Genomic DNA, 17,726 nt, shown 5'->3' on the forward strand with positions numbered 1-17,726 from the left:
ACATATGATTTTTAAAATATTTATTACCATTAAATTCTACCTTCTTGACTTGGAATCAGCGTGTAGATTATTTGGTATGTTTCATCTCCTCCTCTGTGAGTTCTCCCTGGATGGCTTTTCCCTACCCTTTTCCCCAAATACACTGTGGACTGTTCTTTCTTTTGAGATCTAATAGCCCTTGTTAGAGTGCATTGGAAATATCTGCTCACATGCTCATCTTCACCACTAGACTGTGAAGTCCTTTAAGACCTTGACTTTTCACATCTTAGTGCAGGGCCTGACAGGTAATGGAAACTAATAATTATTTTTGTTGAATGAATGAATAAAACGAAAAACAAAGTACTCAGCAACAAGAAATGCTTCAGAGGACTTAAGCATAAGGTATCTAAGTAACATATGATTTGAGGTCTCCATGAAAAACTCAAGCCTCCTCTGAGGTAAGTTCTGATCTTATTTTCTTTTTTTAAAAAAATATTTGTTTATTCATTCATTCATTTAATTGCAGAATAATTGACATACAAAATTTCAGGTGTACAACATACTGATTCAATATTTATATATGTTATGAAATGGTCACCACAGTAAGTCTAGTTATCCTCTCTCATCCCCTGCCCTCTGGCAACCATTAGTTTGTTCCTCCATATTTTCTCGTTTAGGGATAGAGTTATGATCATAGACCTCCCTGCGTCCCTTGCAGCTCATGGTGGCCCCTTCCCTAACCTAGCTGTACTTGACAGGTACATATAGTTTGCTTCTGTACCCAGTTACAACGTGTCAGTTTTCTTCCCACACCACCAAGCAATTCTGAGACCTCGCTGGGTGTCCTACAATTCCACACAATTCTGACACTATCTATCCGGAGATAGTATTAGATCCCACGGGCCCAGTCCTACAAGACTGTACTCCCCACAGCTTCAGACACCAATCCCATGTCCAAGCTGTCACCTGTGCTTCTGACCTACCAGCTGTAGATTGGAGGTTCCAGTGACCCCCTCCTTGGGTTTGACTGATTAGCTAGAGTGGCCCACAGAACTCCAAGAAATATTTGGCTTGCCAGATACCAGTTTATTACAAAAGAATATAACTTAGGAACAGTCAGATGGAAAAGATGCACAGAGCAAAGTATAGAGAAAAAGGTTGGAACTTCAAAGGGTATCTAGGGTATCACTTTCCCCAAATCTCCACGTGTTCACCAGCCCTGATGCTCTCTGAACCCTATCCTTTTAGGTTTTTATGGAGACTTCATATCATAGAATGATTGATTAATTCACTGGCTATTTGTGATTGATTCATCCTCCATCACTTTCCTCTCCCCAGAAGCCAGGGGATGAAAAAAAGTCCCAATCCTGTAATCACGTGGTTGGTTTTCAAGGTAACCAGCTCCCAATCTTAGGTGTGGTCCAAAAGTCACTCATTAACATAACAAAAGACACCTTGATCATTCTAATCACTTGGGAAATTCCAAGGGTTTTAAGAGCTCAGTGCCAGAGGGGTGAAGACCAAGCACATATATTTATTTTAAATTTTTAAATGTTGTTTTAAAAATTTATTTCTGAGAGAGAGAGAGAGCGTGAGCAGGAGAGGGTCAGAGAGAGAGAGGGAGATACAGAATGTGAAGCAGGCTCTAGGCTCTGAGCTGGCTGTCAGCACAGAGCCCGACGCGGGGCTCAAACCGTGAGATCATTACCTGAACTGAAGTCTGAGCCACCCAGGCACCCCAAATTATGGTATCATAAAGACTCTCTCGTGGCAGAAACTAATGGAGCCGAATACCTGAGTCACAAGTGGGATAGATTAAATATACTACACTGGCTATGGCATTGTTGCCAGCTTCTCCTGTTCCTCAAATTTATGCCCATGTTTATTTCCTACTTTGTGGTAGTGCATCCCCAAGAGTGAGGAACAGAATCAAGAAATATCGAAATATCACCCTCTGAGCAAAGCGTAATACTTATGAGACAAGGACATTCTCCAAATTTTTATCAAGGGAACCTGAACATCTTCTCTCCCCTAAGGAAGGGCCCAGAGTAGTTCTCAGACCTAATGGAGGGGTGAGGGCTAATCCTCACATGGGGAATGTGAAATGTAACTGATATAAAATAAAGGAATTCACTTAATTGTATTATAATAAAAAATATAAACAATAAGTTTGAAGTTACCAGAAAGTTGTGTTCTTTGAGAACAATAGAAATAATGGAACCAAAAGTGAGAATTTGTGTATATCACTAGGCTTGACCTTGAGAGCAGACATAAATTTCTTCAGAGTGCAGTAGAGGAATTAATGCAATTATATTTTTTAAGTAAGCTCGATGCCCAAGGTGGGGCTTGAACTTGGGACCCTGAGACCAAGAGTCTGATTAGCTATCCAGGTGCCCCTCAACTATTCTTATTTAATGAAAAATATGCCTAAGAGAGGGCATGTGGCTGGCTCAGTTGGTAGAGCATGTGACTCTTGATCTCAGGGTCTTGAGTTCAAGCCTCATGTCGGGTGCAGAGATTACTTTAAAAAATATATATATATATGAATATCCATTGAAACATTGTTTATAATAGTGAAAATGTGAAGACATCATAAATTTACCTTAATTAAGAAGAAGGGCAGAGAGAGAGGGAGAAAGAAAATTCCAAGCAGGCTCTGTGCTTTCACTGCAGAGCCCAACACAGGACTTGATCTTATCATGAGGCTCCTTCTCAAGAACTTTCAGATCCTGACCTGACCTGAATCAAGAGCCAGATGCTTGGGGTACCTAGGTGGCTCAGTAGGTTAAGCCTCTGACTTTAGCTCAGGTCATGATCTTACGGTTCGTGGGTTTGAGCCCCACATTGGGCTTTGTGCTGACAGCTCAGAGCCTGGAGCCTGTTTCAGATTGTGGGTCTCCTCTCTCTCTGACCTTCCCCTGCTCAAGCTCGCTCGCTCTCTCTCTCTCTCTCTCTCTCTCAGAAATAAATAAAAACATTAAAATTTTTTTTTTAAAAAGCCAGATGCTTAACGGACTGAGCCACCCAGGCGGCCCTTAGGATACTTTAAAAGGATATTACAGTAAACTGTAGAATGTTCAATGGCAAGTGTAATAGTTTACTAGAACTGCCACAATAAAATAACACAGACCAGGTTACTTAAAGAATAGAAACTTAGTTTTTTATAGTTCTAGAGGCTAAAACTATGAAAAGTCCAAAATCAAGATGTTGGCAAGTTTGGTTTCTTCTGAGACCTCTCTCCTTGGCTTGCAGATGGGCACCTTCTCGCTGTGTCTTCACATGATCTTTTTTCAGTGTGTGCCCATCCCTGTTGTCTCTCTCTGTCTGAATTTCCACTTATAAGGACTCCAGTCAAATTGGATTAGGGCCCGCCCTAATGGCCTCTTGAACTTCGCTTCTTTAAAGGCATGATCTCCAAATACAGTCAGGCTCTGAGTGACTGAGTGACTTCTATTGGAAGGGAAGTCACTTCTACTAGGGCTTCAAGATGCACACTTTGGAGAAACACAATTCAGCCCATACAACAGGAACAGTTTTACAATATGAGTATAAAAAAGCAAGATATAATAATTGGTGTGGCCCTAATTCTGTAAATATATGCAGGAAAATATTGGAAAGAAAGACTCAAATACTAGCAATGGTTTTTCTTAGAGCTTAGGAGTTATGAATAATTGAAAAAAATTTTCTTCTTTATACATTTCTGTTTTTCTTCCATTTTCTAGAGCAATCATATATGGGTTATTCTAGAATGAGAAAAATGTGATAAAAATTACATTTAAAATTCTAAATTCTAATTCTTGAATTAGAGACACTTTACCTAGTTAGGCAGCCTAGACTACCCTCACAGAGAGCAAATCAGAATGCACCCTGTCTGCTAGCAAGGATGGCCTCAAAAGTGGGAACGCAGGAAGAGCTGAACCATGTGTACCCAGTGCCTCCTCTTAAAGTCATTAGTCACGTTCATCAGTTTTCTTCCCAGAGAGGAGTAGTGAGGAGGCAGAAAGAGAAAAGAGGTTCACTCTCCTTACCCTTCCCACTTGTATGAGCCAATACAGTTTCCTTTTTTGTTTATAGTAGTTTGAGTTGGATTTCTGTCTCTCCTTTTTAAAAATTTTATTTCCTGCGGGCGCCTGTGTAGCTCAGTTGGTTAAGTGTCCCACCTTTGATTTCAGCTCAGGTCACGATCTCACTGATCTCACTCTGCTTTTGAGCCCTGTGTTGGGCTCTACCCTTACAGCACAGAGCCTGCTTGGGATTCTGTCTCCCTCTCTCTCTCTGCCCCTTCCCCGCTTGTTCTCTCTCTATTTCTCAAAAATAAAAATAAACTTAAAAAAAAACTTTATTCTTGTATAGGTGACATACATTGTTCTGTTAGTTTAAGGTGTATAATACAGCGAAGTCTGTTGTAATAGAAAAAAGGCCTGTGTAATACAGTCTTGAAGCATGAGTAGGCATTTTTAAGCTAAGAAAGGAGGAATATTTCAAACAAGTGACAGCATTGGCCAAAGCCTAGGAGTTTGAGATGTTCACTTGTGGCTGACATAATGCCAAATAAAAGAAAGAATTGAAAATGAAAGAAAACATCTTATGTGGAAAAATGTAAACATCTATTCCTAATAAAGTAATATTACAAAATAGCAATAGAAGGATGTTTTCCTAATGTGGTAGAGAGAATCCCAGTCACCATATTACCCCCTTTTAAGTTGCAAATAAAATAAGGATGCCTGTTATTGCCATTATTATTCAATATTGTCTTGAGTGTTGTGGCTAGTGCCATAAGATTTGAGACAGAAATAAGAGGAACCAATATTTGAAAAGAAGAGACAAAACTAGTACTTGCAGATGATGTGGTTGCATGCTTAAGTATTCCCCCGGTAAGAAAAATATACAAAAATCAGTAGCTATTTTGTACACCATAATTAACCAGTTAGGGGAAAAAAAAAAAAACTAATAAAAGAGATCCTATGCATGATAGAATTACATGCATACAATATTAAAAAAAAATTTTTTTTAGGGGCGCCTGGGTGGCTTAGTCGGTTAAGCGTCCGACTTTCGCTTAGGTCATGATCTCGCTGTTCGTGGGTTCGAGCCCCGCGTCGGGTTCTGTGCTGACTGCCAGCTCAGAGCCTGGAGCCTGTTTCAGAGTCTGTGACTCTCTCTCTCTCTGACCCTCCCCTGCTCACGCTGTCTCTCTCTCTCTCCTAGAAATAAATAAAACATTTAAAAAAAAATTTAAAAAAAAATTTTTTTAATGTTTATTTATTCATTCTTGAGAGAGAGACAGAGTGTGAGCAGGGGAGGGACAGAGAGAGAGGGAGACACAGAATCCGAAGCAGGCTCTGGGCTCTGAGTTGCCAGCACAGAGCCCGATGCCAGGCTCGAACCCACGAACCATGAGATCATGACCTGAGCCCAAGTCGGACGCTTAACAGACTGAGCCACCCAGGTGCCCTATGCATACAATATTTTGAAATAAGCTCAATGAGAGATATGTATGACCAAAGAAAAACTACAAAGCTTACTTGAGAAATATAATAAAGACACATTTTGTTTCTGGATAGAAAAACTAAATACAGGGGTGCCTAGGTGGCTCAGTTGGTTAAGCATCTGACTTTGGCTCAGGTCATGATCTTGGAGTTCGTGGGTTCAAGCCCTACATGGTGCTCTCTGCTGTCAGCACAGAACCCACTGGGGATTGTCTCCCTTTCTCTCTGCCCCTACCCCGCTTGCTCGTGTACTCTCTCAGAGATAAATAAAAAAAAAAAGAAGAACTATATATAAGAATATTAGTTCTATAGGGACAACTGGCTGGCTCAGTCAGTAGAGCACGCAACTCTTCATCTCAGGGTCGTGAGTTAGAGCCCCACATTGGGTGTAGAGTTTACTTTAAAAAAATTCTCTTAAAATAAATTTATGAATTTATTGTGATTCTATTCAGAACCTCAACAAAACTTTTCCTGAAACTCAATACAGTCAATTCTGCTCTAAGCAACATGTGCATTTCTTTTTTTTTTAAAGCTTATTTATTTATTTTGAGAGAGAAAGTGAGAGAGACAGAGAGACAGCACAAGTGGGAGAGGGGCAGAGAGGGAGACAGAGAATTCCAAACAGGCTTTGCACTGTCAGTGTGGAGGCTGATGCGGTCTCCATCCCACAGAGTGTGAGATCATGACCTGAGCGGAAATCAAGAGGTGGATGCTTAACCAATTGAAACACCCAAGTGCCCCAAAATATGCATTTTTAAAAATCACCCAGCTATGCAAAATTTTGCAATAAAAACCACATGGGTTAGGGGTAAGATAGGTACAACACTAAAGATCTGTGTCAGTGACATAAAAAAGATAGGAAGCTAATAAAAATGGTCATTACAACTTTACACATGTTAAATGATAAGAAACATATGAATACTAAAATAAGTCAATTTACCTTGAAAAAGACTTAACGTGTCTCGTGGAAGTGGGCATTGAGTGGTTTTAGCTTGTGAATTCTTGTGAAGTGGTGGAAAGGGAGTTTTCTGAAATTTGACAGAAAGCTGTAACACCAGATGTGGATGGGTGTGACTCATAACACAGTGATGTAGCTGGTAGATGCCTGCAGTGTATATAGTTGTGTTCATTATGTGTATTCCTGCATGGCTTGGTTAATCTCGGTGCAGTCTGCTGCATTCATTTACTGTTTCCCACAGACGAATTACACATAAGCAAAGGCGAGATTTGCATTTTGCTCAAATTGTTGCCTGATACATCAATTGCTTTGGAACAAATTCTCATTTTCTAACTAAGCATTACAGCAGAAATGACTTAAAATGACTTTGAAAAATAAACTGCTGGAAGTACTTTGTGAAAGGAGCAAGTCTTGCTTTAACAAATGTTAAAATATGGTAAAGCACTCATTATTTCCAATGTTGTGCTGGGAAAGAAACTTAGAAACTACATTAATGTGCATAAATAGGGGCGTGGCCAAATAAATTATGGGCCCTTCACACTGTAGAACAGGAGAGAGCCATTTAAAAAAGTGAGTGGGGGGGGAAATGTCTATGAGTACTGATTTGGAAAGCACCAAAGTATACTTTTAAGAAAAAAAAGAGCAGAAGAATATGTATATTATAATCATATTCATATTTTTGAAGGATATATGTGTTTACATTATGCATATAGTTTCTTGTATAAACACAGAATCTGGAAGAAAAAATAAACTGTTAACAGTGGGGATATCACACTGGGTGGGAGTAAAATTTTTCTTTCTTTCTCATGAACATGTTTTGCTTTTGTGATTTTTTTTGTAAATAAATTTTTTAAAATTTGAGCCCGCCATATGGGCTGAAACACACAACCCTGATATCAAGAGCTGCAAGTTCTTCCCACTGAGCCAGCCAGGCACCCCTAAATTAAAATCTTATAAATTGCTGGTTGCCTGGGTGGCTCAGTCGGTTAAGCACCCGACTTTGACTCAGGTCATGATCTCACGGTTTGTGGGTTTGAGCCCCGCATTGGGCTCTGTGCGGACAGCTAGCTCAGCACCTGGAGCCTGTTTCAGATTCTGTATCTCCCTCTATCTCTGACCCTCCCCTGCTCACGCTGTCTCTCTCTCTCTCTCTCTCTCTCAGAAATAAATAAAACATTAAAAATTTATTTAAATAAGATCTTATAAATTGCAAAACTAGGAGCACCTGTCTGCCTTAGTGGGTAGAACTTGCAACTCTCGATCTTTTTTTCTTTTTTAGATTTTATTTATTTATTTATTTATTTTACAAATAGTTTATTGTCAAATTAGTTTCCACATAACACCCAGTGCTCACACCCAGGTGCCCTCCTCCATGCCCATCCCCCCTCCCATCCCCCCTCCCCCCTACATACATCAGTCCTCAGTTTTTGTCAGCATTCAAGAGTCTCTCATGGTTTGCCTCTCTCCCTTTCCCCCACCATTTCCCCCCTTCTTCTCCCCCATGGTCCTCCGTTAAGTTCCTCCTAATCCTCCTATACGTGCAAACATGATATTTGTCCTTCTCTGCCTGACTTATTTCACTCAGCATAACACCCTCGAGGTCCATCCATGTTGCTACACATGGCCAGATTTCATTTTTTCTCACTGCCATGTAGTATTCCATGGTATAGATAAACCACATCTTCTTGATCCATTTGTCCGTTGATGGACACTTAGGCTCTTTCCATGTTTTGGCTATTGTTGAGAGTGCTTGCAACTCTTGATCTAGAGGTTATGAGTTCGAGCCCCTCTTTGGGCATAGAGCTTACTTATAAAATAAACAAACAAAAAGTTGAAAACCAAATTTTGTGTGCTGGCCCAATAGTAGACATAGATAAATGGAAAACTGAAAATTCAGAACTATATGCTAGTATATTTAAGAATTTACTATATCATAAAGTAGGCATCATTAAATAGTTCAAAAAAGAATGACTAATGAATTGTTTAGGCCAACTGATTTGTATTTTGACAAAAATTCAAATTATATATATATATATATAGAGAGAGAGAGAGAGAGAGATGTTATATATAACATATATATCACATTTCATACACCAAAGTCAATTTCAAATGGATGACAGAGTTAAGTCAAAAAAGTGAGATATTATTTATAAGAGGGTGATCATTCTGAAACTTTTTAAAAAATTCAAACTTCTGGATAACTTGAGTAGTATATGAATACCCATATACTAATCACCTAGATTCACCAATTGTCAGCATTTGCCACGTTTTTAAAAATTTATTTACTTTTGGGCACCTGGGTGGCTTAGTCGGTTAAGCGTCCGACTTCAGCTCAGGTCATGATCTTGTGGTTTGTGGGTTTGAGCCCCGCGTCGGGCTCTGTGCTGACAGCTCGGAGCCTGGAGCCTGCTTCAGATTCTGTGTCTTCCTCTCTCTCTGCCCCTCCCCTGCTCATGCTGTCTCTCTCTCTCTCTCTCTCAGAAATAAATAAAACATTAAAAAATATATTTAAAAAACATTTATATATATATTTTAATGCTTATTTATTTTTGAAAGACAGAGAGAGAGCGAGTGCAAGTCGAGGAGGGGCAGAGAGAGAGAGGGAAACAGAGAATCCCAAGCCGGCTCCTCGTCACCAGCTCTGAACTGGAAGTGGGGCTCAGTCTCACAAACTGTGAGATTCATGGCCTGAGCTGAAATCGAGAGTAGGATGCTTAACCAACTGAGCTACCCAGGTGCCCCAAATCTCCTTTTTTTTAAGATTTTATTTTTAAGTAATCTCTACACCTGACATTGGGCTCTAATTTACAACTCTAAGATCTAGAGTCACATGCTCTTCTCTTTTTTTTTTTAAGTTTATTTATTTATTCTGAGAGAGAGGAAGTGCACCCATGTGTGCAAATGAGGAAGGGGAAGAGAGAGGGAGAGAGAGAGAGTCCCAAGCAAGCTCCACACTGTCAGTGCAAAGCACGATTCAGGGCTCGAACTCATGAACCTCGAGATCATAACCTGGGCTGAAGTCAGATGCTTAAACTGATGGAGCCAGACAGGCGCCCCTCTTTAGTCTCCTGTAGTCTAAAATAGTCCCCTCTGCTTTTTTATCTTTTGTCTTCAAGACATTTGTAGATTTCTGGCTAGTTGTTTCTTGCCTTGTAGAATGTCTCACAATCTGAATTTGTCTGATTATTTCCTCATGACTAGATACAGAGTAAAAATTGTTGGCAAAAATATGTCATAGATGATATGTACTTCTCATCACATCACACTTAGAGTCCCATGATGTCAGTTTGTTCCACTATTTGTGATTCTAAGTTTGATAATTTGGTTAAAGTGGTTCCCCCCAGAGTTCTCTACTGTAAAGTTTCTGTTATAGGCAGAATTTTGGCCCTCATGACCTTCTCTCCCAGTGAATGTGTTACATTATATGGCAAAAAGGACTTTACAGTTATAATTAAGGTTACTAATTTTTTTGTTTTTATTTTTGAAAGAGACAGAGTGCAACAGGGGAGGAACAGAGAGAGAGACACACAGAACCTGAAGCAGGCTCCAAGCTTGCTCTGTGTGTATGTGTGTATATGTGTGTGTCTCAGAAGTAAATAAACATTTAGAAAAACTTTAAAAAATATGTAATCTGTGGTGTAATACTTTGAGATCATGTAAATATCCTGTTTCCCAGCATTCAAGGATCATCTGTTAATGATCCTCGTCTGAGTCAGTTATTACTTTGGTTAGTGCAAAATGATGATTTTCTTTTTTATACATTTTTTAAATAAATTTTTAATGTTTTATTTATTTCTGAGAGAGAGACAGCATGAGCAGGGGAGCGTCAGAGAGAGAGGGAGACAGAATCTGAAACAGTCTCCAGGCTCTGAGCTAGCTGTCAGCACAGAGCCCGACATGGGGCTTGAACTCACAAACTACAAGATCATGATGTGAGTTGAAGTCGGACACTTGACCGACTGAGCCACCCAACACTCCAAAATGATGATTTTCTAATTCTAACATTTCTTGTAGATTTATTAGCTGGCATTATTGTATAAAGAAGAGCTCCCCACCCCTGCCCTTTTAAAAGTGTCACTATGAATCTATAACATCTTTTAAAATTCATTGTGTTAGTACTATTAATATTCTTACAAAATTAAGGTGGACAGCTTTGAACATAAAATTTCAAAAATGGAATATATTCTCTGATGCAGCAAGTCCACTGCTAGGTCTATACCCAACAGGAATGTACACTTGTGTTCAGTGAAAGATGTGTACTAGAACATTCATAGCAGCACTATTTGTAGTAGCTAAAAATAGTAAGCTAATGAAAAGCCAATGAACAAAGTAGAAGGAATAAATTGTGATATATTTCCACAGAGGAATACTATACAACTGAGATTAATGATCAACAATGCTGCAGAACAATATGGATGAATCTCAGAAAGTTAATGTTCAGCGAACTTCCTCAGTCTGGTAAAGGGTGTCTACAAAAAACACACAGCTAACAACATACTTAATAGTCAAAAATTGAACACTTTCCCCCAAGGAACCGGAACAAGACAAGGATGCTTACTCTCACCATTTCTATTCAACATTGTATTGGAAGTTTGAGCTAGAACAATTAGGCAAGGAAAAGAAATAAAAGGCATCCATATTGAAAGAGAAGAAGTGAATTTATCTGTATTTGCAAATGACATGAGCTTGTATATAGAAAGTCCTAAGGAGGGGCACCTGGCTGGCTCAGTTGATGGAGCATGCAATTCTTGATCTTTAGGTCATGAGTCCAAGCCCTATGTTGGGAGTAGTGATTACTTAAAATAAAATAAAGTTGGGGATAGGAATTACTTAAGATAAAATAAATAAAATGGTTAAAGTGGCAAAGGTTATGTGTACTTTACCCACCCCCCAAAGTCTTAAGGAATCCATTGAAACACTATTGGAAACTAATAAGTGAGTTCAGCCATGTTGCAGGGTACAAAATCAATATACAACTGTCAATGATATTTCCTTTCCCTTTGTTTATTAAAAAAATTTTTAATGTTTATTTTTAAGACACACACACACACACACACACACACACACAGAGTGTGAACTGGGGATGGGCAGAGAGGGAGACATAGAATCTGAAGCAGACTCCAGGCTCTGAGCTGTCAGCACAGAGCCTGTTGCAGGGCGCAAACCCATGAACTGTGAGATCATTACCTGTCAGCACAGAGCCTGCTTGGAACCCTCTCTCTCTCTTTCTCTGCCTCTCCCTCTCTTTCTCAAAAATAAATAAATGAATAAAAATTTAAAAAAATGCAAAAAAAAATGAGCAAAGGATTTCAACAGATTCTTCTCCAAATAAGTCATCCACATGGCCAATAAGCACATGAGAAGATGCTCAACATCATTAGTCACTAGGGAAATGCAGATCAAAACCACAGTAAGATACCACCTCACAATCACTAGGCTGGCTATAATTACAAAGATGGCTTATAACGAGTGTTGGTGAGAGTGTGGAGTAATTAGAACCCTTATACACTACTGATGGGGATGTTAAGTGGTACAACCTTTGTAGAAAACAGTCTGTCAGTTCCTCAAAAAGTTAAACAGATTTACCATAGGATCCAGCAGTTCCACTCCTGGGTGTATAGTCTAAAGAATTTAAAACATGTCCACAGGAAAACTTGTACACTAATATTCATAGCAGTGTTATTCATATGGCAAAAACAATACAAAACAAAAACATAGAAACAACCCAAATGTCTATCAGTTGATGAATGGATAAATAAAATGGATTTCCATACAATGGAACATTAATTGGCAATAAAGAGGAGTGAAGTGCTTGTACATAGTAGAACACGGATGAACCTTTAAAACATTGTAGTAAATGAGGGGCGCCTGGGTGGCTCTGTCGGTTAAGCGTCCAACTTCACTTCAGGTCATGATCTCATGGTTTGTGGGTTCGAGCCCCGCGTCAGGCTCTGTGCTGACAGCTAGCTCAGAGCCTGGAGCCTGCTTCAGATTCTGTGTCTTCCTCTCTCTCTGACGCTCCCCTGCTCACATTGTCTTTCTCAGAAATATAAATAAATAAATAAAAACATTAAATAAAAAAAAAAACCATTGTGGTAAATGAAAAAATCTGGTTCACAAAAGATCACATACTGTATGATTACATTTATGTGACATGTCCAGAACAGGCACATTATAGAGACTGAAAGTAAAATTGTGATTGCTTAGGAATGGATGGGGTGAGGGGATTGGTCGGAAATGGGGAATGACTGGGAAGAGGAAAAGTTTTCTTTTTTTCTGGGATGATGAAACTGTTCTAAAACTTATTGTAGGGACACCTGAGTGGCTCAGTTGGTTGAGGGTCCGACTTCAGTTCAGGTCATGATCTTGGTGTTCTTGAGTTTGAGCCCCACAACGAGCTTGCTGTTGTCAGCCTATCACCGCAGAGCCTGCTTCAGATCCTCTGTCCTGCTCTCTCTGGCCCTCCCCACTTGTGATCTCCCAAAATAGAAATATTTAAAAAAGAAAAATGTTTTTAAAATAAAATAAAATTGATTGTAATGACAGATGCACAGCCCTGATATTAAAAACTACTGAATTGTGTACTTTACAGGGGTGAATTTTATGGTATGTTAATTTTATCTCAACAAAAGAGTACATAGTGTATGATTCCATTTCTAGAAGGTACAAAAAATGGGTTCAAGAAAGTCTATGCTATTAGAAGTCAGGACAGAGTTTACTGTTATTGGGGATGGGAGTAGTAACTGTAAGGAAGCACGAAGGGGATTTCTGGGGCACTGGTAATGTTTTGTTCCTTTTTCTTAAACATTTTTAAATGTTTATTTTTGAGAGAGAGACAGAGCATGAGCAGGGGAAGTGGAAGGGGGGGCAGAGAGAGAGGGAGACAGAATCTGAAGGAGGTTCCAGGCTCTGAGCTAGCTGTCAGCACAGAGCCCAATGCGGGGCTCGAACCCACAGACTGTGAGATCTTGACCTGAGCCGACAAAGTCAGATGTCTAACCGAATGAGCCACCCAGGCGCCCCTAAATATCTTCATTATCTTTGACTCAATAATCCCACTCCTGGGAATGAAGCCTAAGAAAGGAATTCAAGTAAATAGAGACACTGTGTTAATGAAGGTGTTTCTTAAAATAAAGGAAAACTGGAAGCAACCTGAATAAATGTTTAAATGGTTAAATAAGTAATGTTGCATCAGTGCTATGGAATATTATGCAGCTACTAACGATGATAATTTTGAACAGAAGTAGTAATTAGAAAAAATATTTGATCGTGGAAAAAAGAGATTGAAAATCGTATGATAACTAATATAGACAAAGACCATAACAACAACAGCAAAAGACCACAACAGGACATACGGAAATATAAAGGGTTGATTTGTTAACAATTATGGTGACTTTTTTGCAGTTTTCATTAGTGTTAAATTTTTTTATAATATAAACAAACAAAAACTTTAGTGTTTGTGGGTATCTGGCTCAGTCTGTAGAGCATGTGACTCTTGATATTAAGCCCCACGTTGGGTATAGAGCTTACTTTAAAAGAAAATTAGTGTTCACACCTGGCCATTGTACCACAAGAAAGAGATATTGAAATTGGAGGAAGTCCATAATGATTGAGACGCCATGAAACTTTTGGAAAAATAAATGCTGAGGAAGGAAGTATAGTTGAATTCTAGAAATTGATGAAAGGGATGGATAAGTCAATGGTGATAGTTGTTCACAAAATCTGGGAGTGCTAGGATTGGAGGGCACCTCCTGATGCTTCTAAATCATTGACCAAATTTTTAAAGAAAATTTTAAAGTTTATTTATTTATTTTTGAGAGAGAGAATGAGCAGGGGAGGGGCAGAGAGAGAGACAGATAATCCCAAGCAGGTGCCGCGGTGTAAGTGCAGAGCCTGACGCAGGCCTCAAACTCCTGAACCCTAAGATCATGACCTGATCCAGAACCAAGAGTCGGACACTTACCCAACTGAGCCTCCATTGAACAAATTTTTATTGAATAATTGTGTATCTATTAAGTCCACTGTTCGATGTGACTGGTGTGGGTCTACGTGCCCCCATTGAACAAATTTTTATTGAATAATTGTGTATCTATTAAGTCCACTGTTCGACGTGACTGGTGTGGGTCTACGACAAAAGATAAGTATTACCGATAACATATTGGATAATAAATTTATGACACCTATTACTCCAAGAGGGAGTGACCCATTACCCAATCTTATCCTCCACTGCTGACTAACAAACACCACACTTGCTAAGCTTGTCTCTGCACAGGCCCCTGACTACTTCACTCCTCTGTAGGTCCAGAGCTCATCCACCCATCATCCTTCAAGAGTCACCTTAAGTTCCCTACCAACCTCTTCTTAACCTCTTACAAACTAAGAGGCCCTCTTTATATACTCCAGTCTGTACTGATATCCTCTTCCTGAATATTTACAACACCAGTTTGTCAATCTCATAGTCGAATCAATCAGCTAATCTAAGCAGGCAGATGATTATCATACACACTAATATATTGTCCTAAATATGTATCAAGTTTCCACTGAATACTTCCCATGTGCCAGGCAGAAAGTGTTGATGTCATAATTTCAACTAAGCATCACATCAACCCTGTAAAATGTGTATATTATATCCAGAAATTGAGGCTCAGAGATGTTAAGATAATTTTGCTCAAGGTCGCAGTGGATGAGCAGGGAATTTAACATAGGTTTAACTCCAGACTCCACTCCTAACCACTGTGTAATACTGTTTTAATCATATTGTGCATATTTTCTTTCCCTAACTAGATTTTTGGTAAAGATTTTATTTTATTTTTTTAAAGTTTATTTATTTATGTATTTATTTAGAGAACGAGCAGGGAAGGGGCAGAGAGAGAGGGAGAGAGAGAATTCCAAGCAGGCTATGCACTGTCAGAACTCATGAACCATGAGATCATGACCTGAGCCAAAACTAAGAGTCAGATTCTTAACCAGCTGAGCCACCCAGGCACCCTTAAAGATTTTATTTTTTGAAGTAATCTCTTGGGGCGCCTGGGTGGCTCAGTCAGTTGAGCGTCTGACTTTGGCTCAGGTCATGATCTCACAGTCCGTGGGTTCGAGCCCCGCGTTGGGTTCTGTACTGACGGCTACCTCAGAGCCTGGAGCCTGTCTTTGGATTCTGTGTCTCCCTCTCTCTCTGACCCTCCCCTGCTCATGCTGTCTCTCTCTTTCTCAGAAATAAATAAAAAACATTTAAAAAAAAATTTAAAGTAATCTCTACACCCACCATGGGCCTTGAACTCACAACCCCCAAATCAAGAGTCACATGCTCTACTGACTGAGCCAGCAAGGCACCCAGTTCCTAGCTAGATTTTTAAGACGAGGAAGACAAGGATTTTATTTTAATGTTTATTTATTTTTGATAAACAGAGAGTCAGAGTGCAAGCAGGGAAGGGGCAGAGAGGGAGACGCAGTATCCCAACAGGCTCCAGGCTCTGCACTGTCAGCACAGAGCCCGACCTAGGGTTATAACCCATGAATGGGGAGATCATGACACTTAACTGACTGAACCACCCAGGCGCCCCGACAAAGATTTTATTTTGTTTATTTTGTAATGTTTTTGTTGCTATACTAGCTGTTATACACATAGTCAGTGCTCAGTAAATACTTATGGAATGCCAAAGTGGAGATGTAGCTAGCTGAAAATACCAATTGTTTTTAAAAGGATTTAGGTTTTAGTCAGATGCATGGGTGACATATTCATAATAGATGATGTAAAGGGAGCAGGGATATTTGGGTCCATTTTTAATACTTGAGATGTTTTGATAGAGGAGAATCACACCTTCACCACCCTTGTTGCTCCATTATTAGTAAGAACCGATTAGGTTGGGTGGGATTATGGGTCTGACACCCAGTGTGATCATTTTTTTTTTTTTGATTCTTCACCTCTTCTGTTTCCCAGAAACTCCTAGCCTAAAAGGACCTGTCCCAATGCTGGTGCTTCTCCCTATCTGGTTTTGCTGGCTGTCACACCTCCTCTTCTTGTGCCTTTTTTAACAAGTTTATTTATTTTGAGGGAGGGAGCAGAGAGAATCCCAAGCAGGCTCTTCACTAGTCGGCACAGAACCCAATGTGGGGCTTGAGCTCACAAATGGTGAGATCATGACCTGAGCTGAAATCAAGTGTCAGATGCATAACCGACTGAATCACCCAGGTGCCCCTTGTTCATTTTTTAAAAGTTTATTTTACTTACTTACTCACTTATAGCATGCATTTGCATGGGGGAGGGATAGAGAGCGCGCGCTTGCACAGCTTGCACACGGGGGAGAGGCAGAGAGAGCTGGAGGAAGAGAATCCCAAGCAGACTCCGCCTGGTCAGAGGGCAGCCCAATGAGGGATCAGCATCTGGAACTCACCAACTGTGAGATCATGACCTCTTCGCAAACCATGAGTAGGGTGAGTAGTTGAGGAGCCTGAAATTAAGTCCTCCATTAAGAGCAACCTCGGGCTGCACGTAGCCCGGTTCCAGGAAAAGCTTCAGCTGAAGCCACCCTCAGGACCACCCTTGGATTAGCCAATCAAAAGAAATGTGTAACATTCCTGTGGTCTGAGTCCGGGCTGGGAACTGCAGGTAGTTACTCTGTACAAACTAGCCAATCACTCACAGCTTGCCTAAACCCCAGGTAGGCCCTTTGAGCTCACCTTATAATTGGTCATTTTCAAAGAAATCTCAAAGGTCATGATTGAGTCCAACCAAAAGTAACGGAAGCCTCAAGGATACTGAATGGTCAAAACTATAACCATGGGTGTTGTACAATTATAATTGGTGCTTATGTGATGATGCAAAACGTACAACGTGTGCACTCTAACACCCCCATCCCTTACCCCATAAAAACCCCGCTCGCCATTGTTCGAGCCTTCGCTTTGCTGCCGCTGCGCTGGTAGACGGGTGAGCCCCTGCTCGAGCTTATAATAAAGACCCTTATGTACTTCCATCGGTGACTGGCTCCTTGGAGGTCTCAGGGGACTCAAGATTCGGCACAACATTGTGAGCCCATGCGCCACCCTTCTCGTGCATTTAAATGAAGTATGGTGCTTATAGGAGGCAGGCATTGAAGTCCAATAGGCCAGGTTTATCAGTAAGATGGTCAACAAATAATTATGGTATGATGTCAGGTGAGTCACGTGTCTGAGCCTCAGCTTACTCATCAGGAAAATGGAATGAAACACACCCTTCCTCCAATAATTCAATAGTGTTGCAATTTCATGTTTAATAGTTTAACATTTATAGGCAGCCAGAAATACTCCATGTTGAGATTGGGGCCTAA

The sequence above is a fragment of the Hyaena hyaena genome, unplaced genomic scaffold (genome assembly GCF_003009895.1).
Source record: "Hyaena hyaena isolate Hyena2069 unplaced genomic scaffold, ASM300989v1 scaffold_451, whole genome shotgun sequence".
In the NCBI taxonomy this organism is placed as follows: Eukaryota; Metazoa; Chordata; class Mammalia; order Carnivora; family Hyaenidae; genus Hyaena; species Hyaena hyaena.